At 40.8% G+C, this 19,374-nt stretch overlaps 1 pseudogene; it reads right to left on the bottom strand.

Moving 5' to 3' along the window:
• Nucleotides 1-3,099: 3,099 nt before the first annotated feature.
• On the bottom strand, nucleotides 3,100-12,812 carry LOC145540491 (inositol polyphosphate 5-phosphatase K pseudogene; annotated as a pseudogene).
• Between the last annotated feature and the right edge of the window lie 6,562 nt (nucleotides 12,813-19,374).

A 19,374-nucleotide genomic window follows, 5' to 3' on the forward strand; every position in this document is an offset into this window, starting at 1 on the left:
ACTAGTTCTCCAGTCTGAGACTCTTCAGCTCTTTCTGGGCATCCCTGCTGCCTTCTACATTGTGGACCATTTGGTCCTTGCAAATCGACTCTCCTGGCTTCTCTCACATTAATCTCTCAAGTTTCTCCTTAGGCCCAGATGGATCAAACAATACAGATCAAAAACAATCCTAATGGACTTCATTGCTATCTGAATATGCCCGACCAAATATAAATATCAAAATTAATGGTAAAAAATTTTCTGGTCTCCTCGATACTGGATCTGACATCACTATTATTTCCAAACACTTATGGCCTAAATCTTGGCCTATACAGAAAATTTCTTGCCAAATTACAGGAGTTTCCCAAACCAAAATGCAAGAAGTTTATCAAAGTAGTGAAATTTATCCTTACGAAGGACCAGAAGGCCAACCTGCTACATTACAAACTTATATAATAGATGCACCCCTTAATTTAATAGGAAGAGATTTACTTATGCAATGGCAAACACAAACATACATTCCACGTTTTTCTTAGGGGCCACTGCTCATTTAATAAACAAAACAGTTATTAAAATAACTTGGAATACTGATGAGCCTATTTGGACAAAGCAGTGGCCCCTTACAAAAGAAAAATTACAGGCTGCTAAAGAACTTATAGACACACGATTATAATTAAGACATATTGAAGAATCTTATTCCCCTTGGGACTCTCCTATTTTTGTTATAAAAAAGAAATCTGGCAAATGGCGTCTCTTGACAGACCTTAGAAAAATTAATGTATCTATGAAACCTATGGGTACATTACAACCAGGAATCCCAACACCTACTATTATTCCTCAGAACTGGTATATTATCATTATCAATTTACAAGATTGCTTTTTGAGTATACCTTTACATCCTCTAGACCAAGAGAGATTTGCTTTCTCTCTTCCTTATCCCAATCACACCGGGCCTCATAAATGATACCAATGGACTGTATTACCTCAAGATATGATGAATTCTCCCACCATGTGTCAATATTATGTAGCCAAAGCCCTAGAACCTATAAGAAAACAATTTCCTAATTTTCTTATTATTCATTATATGGATGATACATTATTCTCAGCTCCATCTATTTTAGAAACTCGACACATGTTCAATATAGCCCAACAATACTTAAAAGACTCTGGATTACTTGTTGCCCCTGAAAAAATTCAAACTTCAACACCTTATCATTATTTAGGATTTATTATCAATAGACAACGTATTATTCCCCAACTAACACAGATTCGTATTGATAAATTATCAACTTTAAATGATTTTCAAAAACTTTTAGGAGATATTAATTGGATTAGATCTTCCTTAGACATTTCTAATTATCAACTGACTAATTTATTTAATACTTTGAAAGGAGATCCCAATTTAAATAGCCCCCGCTTATTATCCCAAGAAGCACAAGAAGAACTTTATTTAATACAAAATAAATTACAACAGCAATTTCTTACACGAATTAGACTTGATTCACTTCTAGAATTATTTGTACTCCCCTCTCTCCATTCCCCCACAGGCATTCTTGCTCAAATAGAACATCCAATAGAATGGATTTATACCCGTTTTAGAGGGACAAAATCACTTACACCCTCTCTTGATTTAATCGCTCTAATTGTTATCAATGGAAGAAATAGAACTAAAACATTAATTGGCTCCGATCCTCACAAAATTATTCTATTAATAAATCTCAATTCGAGAATGCATTACAAACTTCTACTGATTTCCAAATAGCCTTTTTAGAATATTTTAGAGAAATTTCATTTCATTATCCTTCTAATAAACTTGAATTTCTTCAAAAATACTGAATTTATTATTTCCCGCATCATCAACTGACAACCCATACCTCATGCTGATGTTTTCTATATAGATAGGACCAAAAACGCTAAAGCCACATTCTGGTCTCTCAAAGAATATAAAATTGTTTATACTAAATTTCATTCTGCCCAACAAAACGAATTATATGCTCTCATTCAAGTTATTTACTTACATCCTTACCCCATTAATATAGTCTCTGATTCCTTATATTCAGTTTTTGCATTAAAAAATACAGAGACCTCCATTATAAACTCCAATCACCCTATAATTCAACAACTTTTTTTCGAATTACAATCTATTGTTAGAAAATGCACTTCTCCTATCTATATTACTCATATTCAAACACATTCTTACCTTCCCAGCCCTATGGCTTATGGTAATGAACAAACTGATACAATCATTTCTTTTGCTACTCCTGAAGAACAACATGTCTTATTACATAATAATGCTGGCTCCTTACACCAAATATAGAAGTTTCTATACCACCAAGCTAAAGAAATCATTAATAAATGCTCTACTTGTAAACTCTTACACCTTCAACTCATTGCACAAAATACCAATCCCTGAGGATTACAACCTAAAAAATTATAGCAAATGGATGTAACTCATTGCCCTGAACTTCCTCCATCTTCTTTTTTACATGTCTGCATTGATACAAACTCTTCTTTCATCTGGGCCACACCTCTTCGAGGTGAAACTACACATCACGTTATAACTCATCTATTAACTTGTTTTGCTATCATGGGTACTCCTAGTTCTATAAAAACAGATAATGGCCCTGCCTATATTTCTAAACATTTCAAACAATTTTTACAATCATTTTCTATCACACATATTACAAACATTCCTTATAATCCACAAACACAAGATAGAGTCAAACGAGCACATCACACACTAAAACTACAAATTAAAAAATTTAAAAAGGGGGAATATAAAGGAACACTACTATCTTCCTTATCTAAAACAGACTTTACTAGAGTTGAACATAAGCCATTCTCCAAACCCATAACTCTTGTTAATACAGCTTTATTTGTTTTAAATTTTTTAAACTTAACCACAGGAGATATCTTAACAAGAGCAGAAAAATATTTTGAGGAATCACAGGATGCCTCCCTTCCTTTGCCTATTTGGTATCAAAACAGGCAAACCAAACAATGGAAGTCTGGGAAATTAATCTGACAGGGAAAAGGGTATGCTTGTATTTCTCCAGATGAATCCAATGAACTCATTTGGCTTCCCCTTCGGAGGATCCACCCCAGGGGAGCCACCGGCATTCAAGACAGAAAAGAAACCGCAAAATCCTCAGGAGGAGGAGATTTCTGTACAAGCCATGGTGGCATTAAAAATTTCCAAGAAATGCCACACTCAACGACATCGACCTTATAATCTCCCTACTTGGGGACAAATTAAAGTCCTTACTAATCGAAAATCTGGTTTCTCAACAGGGAATGCCTCGGAATCCAGAAAATATTTTTGTCACTATGCTTGCTTTGCTTGCTTCTGCTTCCCCTGCTCAAGCTGAATTAATGAATCATACTTACTGGGCTTATATACCCAATCCCCCTTGCCTACAGGTTGTAGAATGGACAGAAAGAGGACTAATCGTATCTACCCATGACTCAATACATATGTCTCCTCCCTGGAGCCTGGAGGGGACCTCACACCCTGAGGAAGAAGGGAAACTAATTTACATTTCTCTAGGTTATGAAATCCTTCCTTTATGCATGGGCCCAGTAGAATTATGCATACACATTAGCCGACAAACCTGGGCTTTCGTTCTGGCTCCAGAAAAGGACTTTGGGGCATTGCTTGGATTAATTACTGCTCTTTCTTTTTCAGAGAACCATGTCAACACTACTGAAATTCTAGAGAAAGGACAAAAAACATTATGCAAAGGGTTTACTTATAAGAACTTTGAATATACACCTGTTCATTGGGACAGTTCAGTTCAGTTCAGTCGCTCAGTCGTGTCCGACTCTTTGCGACCCCATGAATTGCAGTATGCCAGGCCTCTCTGTCCATCACAAACTCCTGGAGTCTACCCAAACCCATGTCCATCGAGTCAGTGATGCCATCCAACCGTCTCATCCTCTGTCGTCCCCTTCTCCTCCTGTCCCCAATCCTACCCAGAATTAGGGTCTTTTCCAATGAGTTAACTCTTTGCATGAGGTGGCCAAAGTATTGGAGTTTCAGCTTCAACATGTCAAGCCAAATCAGGAAAATTAATATTTGTGGCCAATTACACCATTGTCGATTTCGGACGCCATGGCATGTGGTTATCTGACTGTTCAGATGGTATTAATAGCACTAAATGTGATTATGCTACTCAAGTAACATGGAAGATTCCCAATATTATGATGGAACACTACCATGACAAAGGACTTCTTGGCTGGCATGATGGTGGAATGCCACCCCCTCACCATCAAATCACCCTCAATAAACTGATTGGGCCTGAACAGTGGGACATTTGGAAGCTTGCTGCAAGCACCAAAGAACTTGTAACTTGGACAGGATATTTCACAGGGACTAGTTGCAGTTCTAGTCATTATTTCTTTGATTATAATCAATCATATTTTATACAAGCTTGTGTTCCCCTTCCTGTTGTTGTAGCTATAGGAAACTTGCAATTTAATAAGACTTTACATTCTATAACTTGTATTAACTGCAAACTATATACCTGTCTTAACTCCTCCATGTCTATAAAAAATGAACCTTTTTTGATTCTTTGATCTCGACGTAACCTATGGTTGCCAACACATCTCCAACTACCCTGGGAAGAAGGTCCCATGGCCAGACTAGCTTCCCAGTTACTTACCAAGTTCCTCTGATGATCTAAACAATTCATTGGATGGCTAATTTTTAGCACTTTGGGATTAATAGCCATTTGCACTACTGCTGCTATTGCCAGCATTGCCTTACAAACTTCAATTCAAACACACAATTTTATCCAAAATTGGATTAAAGATGCTCATACTATGTGGACCACTGAGGCTCAGATAAATGAAGAAATACAAGATGAAATACAGGAAATGAAAATAGCCCTCCAATGGGTTGGAAATCAATTAATAGATCTACAAAAACAGACTTTGCTAAAATGTGATTGGAATTCTACTCAGTTTTGTATTACCCCTGTTCGGTTCAAATATACTACCTACAATTGGGAACAAATCAAATTTCATTTGCAAGACTTACATGATAATGCTTCCTTAAATGTACAATTATTACAGAAAGAAATCTTTGAAGCCTTCTCTAAAGATTTACCTTCTTCCAATAACCTAGAAACTTCCGTTGAACAACTAGCTGGTCAACTGTCCGGGCTGGACCCTCAAGGATGGTTGCAAAGTATTATACATAGTATTAGATCTGGAATTATAACGCTAATAATAGTCCTAATGATTATACATGTACTACCGATGCCATTCTACTAAGATTAATCAAACTAAACAAACTCATTCAGTCAGAGCCTTTTTCACTAAGGTATCTACAGTCACTGCCAATTATAAAAAATAATAAAAAAGGGAGAATTGTCAGGGAACATTTAACTTTAAGGAATCCAATATGTTGCACTGTTCTTCCCTTGTGTGCCATTTCTCAACGATTCTCTGTTCCTTACCAGTTCCTATTCCAGAACGAGTAGAGCTGAACGCAGTTCTCAGGACTGAGATCATGAGAAAGGGTATCTACTTGGATTCCTTTCAATCACTCCCATCCGTGAGGACTGAGATCATGGGAAGGGGTAACCACTTGGATTCCTTTCAGTTACTCCCTTCCATGACTTCTTTCAGCATCAGCGACCTTGCATGTATTAGACTATCCACTTTGTTGCATATCAATAGCATCCTATCCTCTGTAATAGCTGAATAATCCTTTTACCAAGGATATATAAGCCTGCATTCCTGCTAATAAAACACCGTTGTTGCACTAGAGACTTGGGCCCTGCGTCCTTCTTTCTGTTTCTTTTTGTCGACTCCAGTCCACCAGGTCTTGGTCTATAAAGAAGACCACAGAGTAACACCGTCCCATCTCCTGATCCATGAGAAACCCTCAGGGAAGGCCCTTGGCCTGAGTCACATTCACCAAACAGTTGTGGGTGAGTCAACAGGAGCAGCTCAGATTCAAAATGCTGTCATACGTGAGACACCTTCTATGACTAGAACTTTCAGCAAAGTCCTTGCAGGTCCCCAGGCTCAGGGGGATTCCTATAAGCAAATAATGACTACCATGATATAAGAACTTAAGCAAAAAGGCAGAGAACAGTGCTGGTGAGGATATGGCTGAATGCATACCTTTCAAATAATGAAAATAATTACAAACATTTTTTGCACATACCTTCAGACCTACCACTTTCCTTGCTGTCAGGGGATGTTTAACTTTAAGGAATCCAATATATTGCACTTTTCTTCCCTTGTGTGCCATTTCTCAAGGATTCTCTGTTCCTTATCAGTTCCTATTCCGGGAACAAGTAGAGCTGCATGCAGTTCTCAGGACTGAGATCATGGGAAAGGGTACCTGCTTGGATTCTTTTCAGTCACTCCCTTCAGTGACTCTTTTCAGCATCAGCAACCTTGTATGTATTATACTATCCATTTTGTTGCTATTGATGGAATTTCATCCTGTGTAATAGCTGAGCAATCATTCTACTAAAGATATGTAAGCCTGCATTTCTGCTCATAAAATACCCTTGTTCCACTAGAGACTTGGGTGCCCGTGTCCTTCTTTCTCTCTCTCTCTCTGACTAAGTTCTTTGGAGTGTGGAAACCTGCTGAGCTCACTTTCCTGCCCGGGCTTTCAAGACCTCCTCGAGAGGACACCCTGTGCCTTTGTGAGTGGTACAAGCCCTGTTCTAGGGCTTTATTGATTTTCCACATAACCCAGGGAATATTAGTCTCTCTCCCTCTTTCACTTTCTTATTGTTGACTCCAGACCACCAGGTTCCGGTCTATTAAAGGACCACAACACCTTGCTAGGAATTTTTTAATGCCTTATTGAAATATAATTCATATACATAATGTCCACCCATTTAAAGTATACAATTCTACTACCATAATCTAATTTTAGAATATTTTAATCATCCCCTAAAAAGAAACCCTGAATCCACCGTTACTCATAGAAATTTAACTGAGAGGTACTCACAAAATTTTTTTGCCAAGCCTTTGACAAAATTCAACATCCATTTAGGATAAAAACCCTCCAGAAAGCAGGAATAGAAGGAACATACCTCAACATAATAAAAGCTATATATGACAAACCCACAGCAAACATTATCCTCAATGGTGAAAAATTGAAAGCATTTCCCCTAATGTCAGGAACAAGGCAAGAGTGCCCACTCTCACCACTACTATTCAACATAGTTTTGGAAGTTTTGGCCACAGCAATCAGAGCAGAAAAAGAAATAAAAGGAATCCAGATAGGAAAAGAAGAAGTAAAACTCTCACTGTTTGCAGATGACATGATCCTCCACATAGAAAACCCTAAAGATTCTACCAGAAAATTACTAGAGCTAATCAATGAATATAGTAAAGTAGCAGGATATAAAATTAACGCACAGAAATCCCTTGCATTCCTATACATTAACAATGAGAAAACAGAAAGAGAAATTAAGGAAACAATACCATTCACCATTGCAATGAAAAGAATAAAATACTTAGAAATATATCTACCTAAAGAAACAAAAGATTTATATATAGAAAACTATAAAACACTGATGAAAGAAATCAAAGAGGACACAAATAGATGGAGAAATATACCATGTTCATGGATTGGAAGAATTAATATAGTGAAAATGACTATACTACCCAAAGCAATCTATAGATTCAATGCAATCCCTATCAAGCTACTAACAGTATTTTTCACAGAACTAGAACAAATAATTTCACAATTTGTATGGAAATATAAAAAACCTCGAATAGCCAAAGCAATCTTGAGAAAGAAGAATGGCACTGGAGGAATCAACCTGCCTGACTTCAGGCTCTACTACAAAGCCACAGTCATCAAGACAGTATGGTACTGGCACAAAGATAGAAATATAGATTAGTGGAACAAAATAGAAAGCCCAGAGATAAATCCACACACCTATGGACACCTTATTTTTGACAAAGGAGGCAAGAATATAGAATGGAGAAAAGACAATCTCTTTAACAAGTAGTGCTGGGAAAACTGGTCAACCACTTGTAAAAGAATGAAACTAGAACACTTTCTAACACCATACACAAAAATAAACTCAAAATGGATTAAAGATCTAAACGTAAGACCAGAAACTATAAAACTCCCAGAGGAAAACATAGGCAAAACACTCTCTGACATAAATCATAGCAGGATCCTCTATGACCCACCTCCCAGAATATTGGAAATAAAAGCAAAAATAAACAAATGGGACCTAATTAAAATTAAAAGCTTTTGCACAACAAAGGAAACTATAAGCAAGGTGAAAGCACAGCCTTCAGAATGGGAGAAAATAATAGCAAACAAAGCAACAGACAAACAACTAATCTGAAAAATATACAAGCAACTCCTGCAGCTCAATTCCAGAAAAATAAACGACCCAATCAAAAAATGGGCCAAAGAACAAAACAGACATTTCTCCAGAGAAGACATACAGATGGCTAACAAACACATGAAAAGATGCTCAACATCACTCATTATTAGAGAAATGCAAAACGAAACCACAGTGAGGTACCATTTCACGCCAGTCAGAATGGCTGCTATCCAAAAGTCTACAAGCAATAAATGCTGGAGAGGGTGTGAAGAAAAGGGAACCCTCTTACACTGTTGGTGAGAATGCAAACTAGTACAGCCACCATGGAGAACAGTGTGGAGATTCCTTAAAAAACTGGGAATAGAACTGCCATATGACCCAGCAATCCCACTCCTGGGCATACACACCGAGGAAACCAGAATTGAAAGAGACCCGTGTACCCCAATGTTCATCGCAGCACTGTTTATAATAGCCAGGACATGGAAGCAACCTAGATGTCCATCATCAGACGAATGGATAAGGAAGCTGTGGTACATATACACCATGGAATATTACTCAGCCATTAAAAAGAATACATTTGAATCAGTTCTATTGAGATGGATCAAACTGGAGCCTATTATACAGAGTGAAGTAAGCCAGAAAGAAAAACACCAATACAGTATATTAATGCATACATATGGAATTTGAAAGATAGTAATGATAACCCTATATGCGAGACAGAATAAGAGACACAGAAGCACAGAACAGTCTTACGGACTCTGAGGGAGAAGGTGAGGGTGGGACGTTCTGAGAGAATAGCATTGAAACATGTATATTATCATATGTGAAACAGAACACTATTCCAGGTTCGATGCATGAGACAGATGCTCAGGGCTGGGGCAATGGGATGACCCAGAGGGATGGGATGGGGAGGGAGGTGGGAGGGGGGGTTCAGGATGGGGAACACATGTAAACCCATGGCTGATTCATGTCAATGTATGGCAAAAACTATTACAATATTGTAAAGTAATTAGCCCCCAACTAAAATAAATAGATTAATTAAAAAAAAACAGATGTTCACTGTGGGAAGATATTCATCCAAAGTGCCCCTCCCCAAAACCCCCACATAAAGTGTCCTTATTTAATAAATTGTGTTGCATCCATATGATGGACTACTAGGCAGATACTAAAATAAATGGGGTAGAGCTTCATAGGCTGATACGGGAAGATATCCAAGAATGGTGTCTATAAAGTTATACCTTTGGTAAAAATTATTCATAGAATTGTAGCATATCCATAAAAATAAATTCTAGAAGGAATTTCATGAAAATAATGAGAGTGGTTACTTTTAGAAAGAGGGACAGGGCTGATGAATGGGCAGGGGAGATTTCATTCTTCATCTTGTACCTCCTTTCATTCCCTGATTTTTCTAACTGGGTAAATGAGCATGTTCATAACCCCTTCTATAAAACGCTTGAGGCCATATATATTTTGGGATTCCAAGCCCATATGTGGCACATGGGCTCAGTAGTTGCAGCTTATGGGCTCTAGGGCACAGGCTCAACGTTTGTGGTACACGGGCTTAACTGCTCTGTGGCATGAGGGATCTTCCTAGATCAGGGTTCAAACCCATGTCTCCTGCATTGGCAGGTGGATTCTTTACTATTGAGCCACCAGGGAAGTCCCCAAGAACTGTTTCTGGAGATTACAGGCACACCTCGGTTTATTGTGCTTTTCTTATACTAATACTTGACTGAGATTGTGATTTTTACAAATTGAACATTTGTGGCAAACCTGCGTCGAGCAAGAGTACTTGGCACCAGTTTTCAAGTAGCATTTGTTCCCTTTGTGTCTCTGAGTCACATTTTATAGTTCAAGTTCTCTTATTGTTACAACTGTGAGGTGATCTGTGATCTTTGATGTTACTATCACAAAAAAAGGACGACTTGCCAAAGGCTCCGAGACTGGTTAGAATTTTTTACCAATAAAGTATTTTAAAACTAAGGTCAGTACATTTTTTTAGACATAATGCTATTGTACACTCAATAGACTACAGGGCACTGTAAACATAACTTCTCTGTGCACCAGGAAACCAAAAAATTTGAGTGACTATTGTGATAGTTGCTTCACTGTGGTGGTCTGGAACCAATTCCACAGTATCTCCCAGGCATGCCTCTGATATGTCTTTACTTTCTAAAAACTAAGACCAAGTAGCTCTGCAAGACTCTCTTGGCTTAAAAGCCTAGAAAGCTTGAGCCAATTACTGACCCTGAAGAAGTGATGTGTTCCATTTTGGGGTCTGAGAGTGTTTTCCTTTCGGCTCCCTATAGATGGCTTTTAAGTGTTCCACTGAACTCTGGACTTGAGTCTTGACTAGATTGATCATAACATCCTCCGCTCACTGCTGAGCAGGGAGGTGGACTAGGTTCCTGTCAACTGTAACAAAACCATATAGTAATCCCTGACTTCAGTAGGATTTCCTGTCCTCAGCCCTTTCACCCTCCCCTGTAATGGAGCCAACATCATTTCTCATTACCTCTTGGCTCAGGGAGGTTGCCAAGCTGGGCAAAGCTGAGAACCATGCCCTGCACACAGCTCAGTCCCTCTGTAGAGTGGGGCAGCCCCACTCAAAGTACCTCTCATCAGTGCTGCTGCTGACTGATCAGAATGCCCATCCTTCTTTCTCCCAAATCTGCTGCCTCTCTGACAGCAGTTCTCACTGACACCTCCTGGCTTCAGCTGCCCATCTCCTTACCATTCACTTTGCTCTCTTTCGCCACTTCCACACAGTGTTCTGGAACCTTCTATTGGCCAACTCCTGGACTTGAGAGTGTTTATCTGGCTCTCTCACTCTGGGTGGGTCCCTCTACTAGACTGGCTGCTCCTTAAATACTTTATCTTTTCCTTTTGTCCTCTCAGTCTCCCAGTTCAAACACATGCCAAGCACACTGTGCTCTATAACCAGGGACGGTCATAAATCAGATCCAGTCTCTGTGCTCCGGGCATTCATAGCACAGAAAGAAAGGCACACTGTGTCTTAAAAGACACACTGAATGTGCGGTGTGCAAGGCTTGCAGGCTGCATAAGGGCAGGACTGAACTCTCAGCAAAACCAGCAAAGGTCAGGGAAGTTTTTCAGTCGAGATGATGCCTCAATCAGGTCTTCAAGGATGAATAACAGAATGATCAGACAGGAATGTTTCTGTTCCCTATGTGGGGCTCCTGCCCACTGCAGGTGCTCCCAGCTGGGAATATTTCAGTTGTGATGTCCCCCATGATGCTCTTGTTGCTGTCCAGACATTCCTTCATTTTCCGGGCTCCAGGCAACGGGAAGCATGAGTCTGGATTCACACAGACTCCAGTTCAAATTCTTGCTCCATTACTTACTCTGTTACTACCTTACTTAGACCTTCTGAGATACAGTTTCCTTATTTGTAAAAAGTCAATATCAACATTGTCTACCTAATGAAGATAGAGTAGGAACTAAGTGAAGTGATATGGGCAAAGCCCTCCACACAATGCCTGGCCCATGGTCAGCACTCAGTGATATCAGTCACAGTGTGGATTGTATCTGTCATGTAGAAATAACATCTGCCTTCTCCTTAGCAAATGTTTTGCTATCCCAATCCTGACCTCCTTTTTGCTGCTAGCTGGCTAGACTGGCTGTGTGGGGACTTCCCTGGTGATCCAATGGTTAGGACGCCACACTTCCAATGCAGGGGCGTGGGTTGGATCCCTGGTTGGGGAATTAAGATCCCACATGCGGGTTTCATAGTTGTTAGAGTTCTTATCAAACTTGTAGGTGGGAGGAAAGAGCAAGGGGCCCTCCTGGAACTCCCAGAGCCATGGGTCATGTCTCTTGGCGATGCTGAGATGATCCTTCTCCCACAGGTTACTGTAGCACTGATATTTTTATGGATTCTCGAAAAAAGTGCAACGTGAAGTCCTCGATCTGAAAGTTCATTAATCCAAATCAGAGAATGAGGTTGTGGTCCAGGATGTTGGGGATATCCTGTGCCTCAAACTTCTCCATCCCCAGGATCCAGTCAAAGTGCTCCAGCCACTAGTCATTGTTGGCCATGTGGTGGGGCAGGTGGCAGTTCATACTGCCATAGTAGCTGTAAAGCTTCAGGAAGATGTTGACACCCCGTTTGTTCCCCCAGTACCGGAAGAGGCCAGTGGGGGTGGATTTAGGAGAGAATCTAGATAAAGGGCAAATGCTGATACTTGGCAAAGATCAGGAAAAGGAGCTCTAGCATGCAGACACTGGAGACCTTGACGAAGCTCAGAGAACACACATCCATGAAGAAACTGCTTCATGGTCTTCAAAGGCAGTGTCAAAAAGGAGGCTCACGATCCCACAGTTCAGTTCCTACAAACCAATGACATGTATGTCCAGATTCAGTTTCAGGTTGTTCAGCTGAAGCAGATCACTGAAGTCAGGAGAAGGTGCCACAGAGGCCACGTTCCACGTCGCAACATGTGTGCTAAGCATCCTGCTTCTCACCTTGGTCTGTGGATTCACGGCTGCCATCATCCCCATGCAGTGGCCCAGTTAACTTGCGCCTCCCGGCCACAGTTTGTCCTGGCCCAAATGGTACTCTCTGGGGAGGAGTGCCGGCCAGTTCACAGTCCCCCGAAACAACTTTTTTTCTTTCTATTTTGCTATGTTTTATTCCTTGCTTCATCTGCATGCTTTTTACTCCCCAGAAGCAGTTGAGAGTAAGATACTCAGAGGAACAAAAACACACTCACTAGGACAGAGTGGCAATCCCTACCTGACAGCCAAGGGAAAAAAGAGCCTGTAATCCTACATTTCATGCAAAGATGGGCTCAATAAAGAACAGAAATGGTATGGACCTAACAGAAGCAGAAGATATTAAGAAGAGGTGGCAAGAATACACAGAAGAACTGTAAAAAGAAGATGTTCATGACCCAGATAACCACAATGGTGTGATCACTCACCTAGAGCCAGATATTCTGGAATGCAAAGTTAAGTGGGCCTTCATCACTACAAACAAAGCTAGAGGAGGTAATGGAATTCCAGTGGAACCATTTCAAATCCTAAAAGATGATGCTGTGAAAGTTTTGCACTCAATATGCCAGCAAATTTGGAAAACTCAGCAGTGGCCACAGGACTGGAAATGTCAGTATTCATTCCAATCCCAAAGAAAGACAATGCCAAAGAATGCTCAAACTACCACACAATTGCACTCATCTCACATGCTAGTAAAGTAATACTCAAAATTCTCCAAGCAAGGCTTCAACAGTACATGAACCGTGAACTTCCAGATGTTCAAGCTGGGTTTAGAAAAGGCAGAGGAACCTGAGATCAAATTGCTAACACCCACTGGACCATCGAAAAAGCAAGAGAGTTCCAGAAAAACATCTACTTCTGCTTTATCGACTACACCAAAGCTTCTGACTGTGTAGATCACAATAAACTGTGGAAAGTTCTTCAAGAGATGGGAATATCAGACCACCTGACCTGCCTCCTGAGAAATCTGTATGCAGGTCAAGAAGCAACAGTTAGAACTGGACATGGAACAACAGACTGGTTCCAAATAGGAAAAGGAGTATGTCAAGGCTGTATATTGTCACAAACAATAAGTACAATAAGTACTCTGCTTATTTAACTTATATGCAGAGTACATCATGAGAAACGCTGGTTGGATGAAGCACAAGCTGGAATCAAGATTGCTGGGAGAAATATCAATAACCTCAGATATGCAGATGACACCACCCTTATGGCAGAAAGTGAAGAAAAACTAAAAAGCCTCTTGATGAAAGTGAAAGAGGAGAGTGAAAAAGTTGGCTTAAGGCTCAACATTCAGAAAACTAAGATCATGGAATCCGGTCCCATCACTTCATGGCAAATAGATGGGGAAACAGTGGAACCAGTGTCAGACTTTATTTTTTGGGGCTCCTAAATCACTGCAGATGGTGCTTGCAGTCATGAAATTAAAAGACGCTTACTCCTTGGAAGGAAAGTTATGACCAACCTAGATAGCATATTTAAAAGCAGAGACATTACTTTGCCAACAAAGGTCTGTCTACTCAAGGCTATGGTTTTTCCAGTAGTCATGTATGGATGTGAGAGTTGGACTGTGAAGAAAGCTGAGCACCAAAGAATTGATGCTTTTGAACTGTGGTGTTGGAGAAGACTCTTGAGAGTCCCTTGGACCACAAGGAGATCCAACCAGTCCATCCTAAAGGAGATCAGTCCTGGGTGTTCATTGGAGGGACTGATGTTGAAGCTGAAACTCCAATACGTTGGCCACCTCATTCAAAGAGTTGATTCATCGGAAAAGACCCTGACGCTGGGAAAGATTGGGGGCAGGAGGAGAAGGGAACGACAGAGGATGAGATGGCTGGATGGCATCACCGACTCAATGGACATGCGTTTGGGTAAACTCCGGGAGTTGGTGATGGACAGGGAGGCCTGGCGTGCTGCGATTCATGGGGTCGCAAAGAGTCCGACATGATTGAGTGACTGAAATGAACTGAATCCAACATAGGACACAGAGCTCTAAATTCTGCTGGGTGTTAACAGTTGGGTCAGTTTGTTACTGCTTCGCAGAGTAGGGTGAGAGCATTCCCTGCTGAATTCAACCTCACACCAGGAGAGAGACAGATAGGAGAACAGCGCCCACCAGTCATTCAAACTATAACTATCAGAGTAGCTGAAAATGGCAAAGAGCACCAAGAGATGGCTCATGACAAAATTCTAACAATTAAGTGTACTTGTAGGCTTTTCTTTACTTCGCAGTTTGCACGGAATGGCACCTTTGCTATTCACAGGTGGCATACACTTTCTGATGAACCCACTGATCCTGTACATACATGAATGAACCTTACTTTATTTTAGGGTCTCTTGGTAACTTCATTTGTGACTGTCTCACTGTCAAAGATTCATGTAGAGATGGCAGGAAGAACAAATTTCTAATTTTATTTCCAGGCTGCTATTTGGCTCATGTCTACACAGGTGAGACCAGACTGAAGCTCATGATAGAGCTGAACTGGGACAAGGTATTAACATCAAAATGACATGTGTGAGAGAGATTGTTTCAGTTTTGCCAGCAGCCAAGGTTAGACTTTATAAAATGTTCCCAGATGCTATTATATCACCTGTGGGGTTTGTGATACAAGGACAAGAACTGTCCTCAAGTGTCCCCAGGAGTTCATTCAGGATTATTTGCAAATGAGCAGTTGGGGTTTGGGAAGAGGCCTTCACCTCCCTTCTCTAGTGAGAGAAGCTGCACCAAAACTCAGTTTCCCAGGGACCGCTGGCTCCTTCCCTGTAGAGACTCTATCATTTCTCAGGGGCTCCTAGGTCAAGGTTCTGGGCTTCCAGCATTCCTAGGCAGCTCTTATACATAATTAGCAACCCAAACTCAGACTTCCTGGTACCAGAAAACCTGGTCATTGCCTTACCAATGAGTTCACTTTCTCATGCTCATCCTATAAATGGGGGACCCATAGTAGAGTCATGGCCTTTCCTCCAGAATATGGACCCAAGCTGCATGTCCAGCAGGCATCTCCATGGGTCATGAAAGGATGGGGAATCTGTGATTTCTCTTGGCAAGCATCCCCTTTCCCCATGCCATGTGGCATTGTGGGATCTGTTTGACCTCTGGCACTTGACAGGTTTGGGGTATAGTGAAGCACTTCTCATTTAAAAGATTTAAAACTCTTAAAAATATTCAGTTGGTATGAATCTCTTTATCACTTTTCAAAAGATTTAAAAAAAAAAACACTTTTCTATAGGTTTAAATTCAGCAGTAAAGAATCCACCTGTCACGCAGGAGATGCAGGTTCAATTCCTGGGTTGGGAAGATCCCCTGAAGAAGGAAATGGCAACACACTCCCGTATTTTTGCCTGGAGAATCCCATGGACAGAGGAGCCTGGCGGGCTACAGTCAATGGGGTTGCAAAGAGTCAGATATGATTTAGCAACTAAACCACAGAGCACATTCTGTCTGCATGCTTTCCTGTGCAGGTGGTCAGCCATGAATTAAGGATACTGATGTCTTACATACATCTTGGCAAGATGAAGATCACGAGTATGCCCAACCTCAGTCTCCACTGAGGATATCCATTGAGGATATAAATGGAAAAGGTATGTGGATGATGATTTTACCAACACCCAATCTCCTCTTAAATCTCAAGCCCTTTTTCCAGGAACCCCTCTGCTCTAGTACAGAAAATTTCTCCTGATGCTTTCCTGGTGAGCACTGGACAGAAGTGAGTAAAACACCTTCTCATAGTATTTCTCCATACCACCTGAGATAGTGGGCACAGGATTGCAGTTTAGCAGCGTAAGTTCTATTTTACCTTAATACATTTTAAGAACACCACCCCAAGACCCTAACTTCACAATGGCAGGACACATTGCCTTTCTTCCTGAAGTATTATTTGAAGTATAGAACATAATATGACCCAATCATCCCAGCCTGGCCATAGGAACCCACAGAAGGAAAGGGGCTCAAGGAGAACTCTCAGGTGGAGATGACTGGGTCTTGAGCCAGGAGATCACTTCTTTGAAGACTTGAAATGTAAATGGGTACCACTTCTGTACCCTTGCCATTTCACTCTCTATACCCAAGCAAAGCATAGTTATAACAAGTCTCTACACAAAATACCTCCTTTCGTGAGAACAAAGACCACCCCACATACTTCCCTCGTGGTACAGTGGAAAAATCTGCCTGACAATTCAGGGGAAACAGATTTGATCCCTGGTCTGGGAAGATTCCACATGCTGCAGAGCAAAGAAGCCTGTGTGACACACCTACTGAGCCCGCATGCTGCAACTACTGAAGCCCGTTTGCCTACAGCCTGTGCTCGCAACCAGAGAAGCTACTGCATTCAGTCCCATGCACTGCAACTAGAGAGTAGCCCTCTCTCCACGAAGAGAGAAAGCCTATGCAGCAACAAAGACCCAATGCAACCAGAAATAAATAAATAATTTTTAAAAAAGAAAGAAAAACAAAGACTAACCCAGACTGCCCTTCCAAAGGTTCAGAGAGCCAAAGGCCCTGGTAGCTAAGAAAGGGCCAATGCAACTCTCCACTTTGAAAGGGTATGGCCAGGGATCTCCTGGTTTGGTCAGCTGACCTTGAATACCAAGGTCAAGAGTAACCTGTTAGGGAGTTTGGGTTAGACATGTACACACTGCTGTATTTAAAATGGATAACCAACAAGAACCTACTGTATAGCACATGGAACTCTGCTCAATATTATGGGGCAGTCTGGATGGGCAGGGAGTTTGGGGGAGAATGGATATATGTGTAGGTATGACTGAGTCCCCTCACTGTTCACCTGAAATTATCACATTGTTAATCAGCTATACCCCAATACAAAATTAAAAGTTTGATTTTTTTTTTTTTAATAAGAGTAACCTACTCAATACTGGTAACTCTGTAACCATTCAAGTTATAAGAATATCTTCTTTAATAAGTGCACCTAGAGTAAAATCACTGAGATGACATCAAGCACTGTTATTACCTAATCTTATTCATGTCCACGGGGTCACAAAGAGTCGGACACAACTGAGCGACTGAACTGAACTGAATGCCTATGCCACTGGACTGCATTCTAAGTTGCAAGAGTGGAGGCAGCACACCTACAACCATATCAGATACGGATCAGCAACACACCTTGCAATCAGCTTTTACAGAACAGAAATATCTGGTTCATCTGATACCTTTTCATACCAGTTCAGAGGTGTCAAATGCTGTTCTCACTTAAATGTACTTTACTAGGTATAAGAGGAGTTCAGAGAAAAAGAGAGCGATCTGGGCAGTCAGGCAAAAGGGAAATTTAATAGATGGAAATGAGAGGGTAACTGGCCCTTAAGGAGAACCAGTGTCCTCCCTTTCTGATAGGGTCTTTCTTCTATCCTGCCAATGAAAAATTCTCTGAAGGGACAGTTAATTTTTAGCCTGTAGTTGAGTCCTGTGGTATGTAGCCAGAGATCTGGAATCTGGTGGTCTCATAGCTTTGAGAAGGTAGGCACCAGTGAGAAAACAGAATGTTGTTTGGGCAATTTGGTCAGGCTCAAGGGTCACTGTGATTTTATTCTTCTTTTGTGGAGTCAACATAATGAGCCATGTCAACCATAAGCCCCCATGTAGGCCCTATCAATGGATGTCTGATTATACGCAAAAGAAATTAGAGCTTATACCATCCAGTTCACTTCTGGAAATTTACAGGGAAAAGCAATACTTTTCCCTGTAGATTCTTTTTTTTTTTTTAATTTATTCTTTAATTGGAGGATACAGGAAATTCTTGCATGAGAAGCTACTAAGCTGGATCATGTTTTGAAAACCATCCTCGACTAATTAACAAATATGTGTTGTTAGAGAGCATTTAACAAGAGGCTTCTTGTGTGCTGTTTTTGGTCTTGCATAAATCCTCTGTTTCTTATTAGCTCCTGAATGCAGGTGTGAGAGGAGCTGCAAGTGGCTCCTGGTGGGGGGGGGGGGGGTATGCATCTCCGTTAGCTTTTCCATATGGTGAAAAGTAACTATTTACAACTCTCTTCCTTTCTGATATGGAAAGTAACTATTTACAAACTTCTCTCTTTGAAATGGATTCTAGCCTCCTGTTTCCTGGATGAATTTTGTTCTCTATCTCTGCTGAAAAAGCTATCTTATAAGACAGAATATATATATGCCAACAACATGTTGAATAAACGCCCTTGTTCCATCAGAACATTGGTCCCCATGTCTTTCTTCATTTTTTTCTCTCTCTCTCTCTCCTTCAGGCTGCTTCAGTGGAGCACAGGGGTCCGCTATGTCTGCTTACTTGCCCGGGCTTTCAAGACCTCCTCGAGAGGGCGCCCTGAGCCTACGTAGACGGTGCTAACTCTCTGTCTTAGAGTTATACTGACACTCTGTGTAAACCAGAGAATATCAACCTCTTTCCTTCTTTCCTTCCTTTACTTTCTTATTGTCGACTCCATACCACCAGGTTCCAGTCCATTAAAGGACCCCAGCAATGTGTTACTTTCCACACACACATTTTACACTTTCATGGGAAAACTGGATAGGTATTCCCTGGGTGGTAGTTCTTGCTCTTCTTCCAGGAATAAAATT

Source organism: Giraffa tippelskirchi, chromosome 3, assembly GCF_054371585.1.
Source record: "Giraffa tippelskirchi isolate mGirTip1 chromosome 3, T2T-mGirTip1v1.2.pri, whole genome shotgun sequence".
Taxonomy (NCBI): Eukaryota; Metazoa; Chordata; class Mammalia; order Artiodactyla; family Giraffidae; genus Giraffa; species Giraffa tippelskirchi.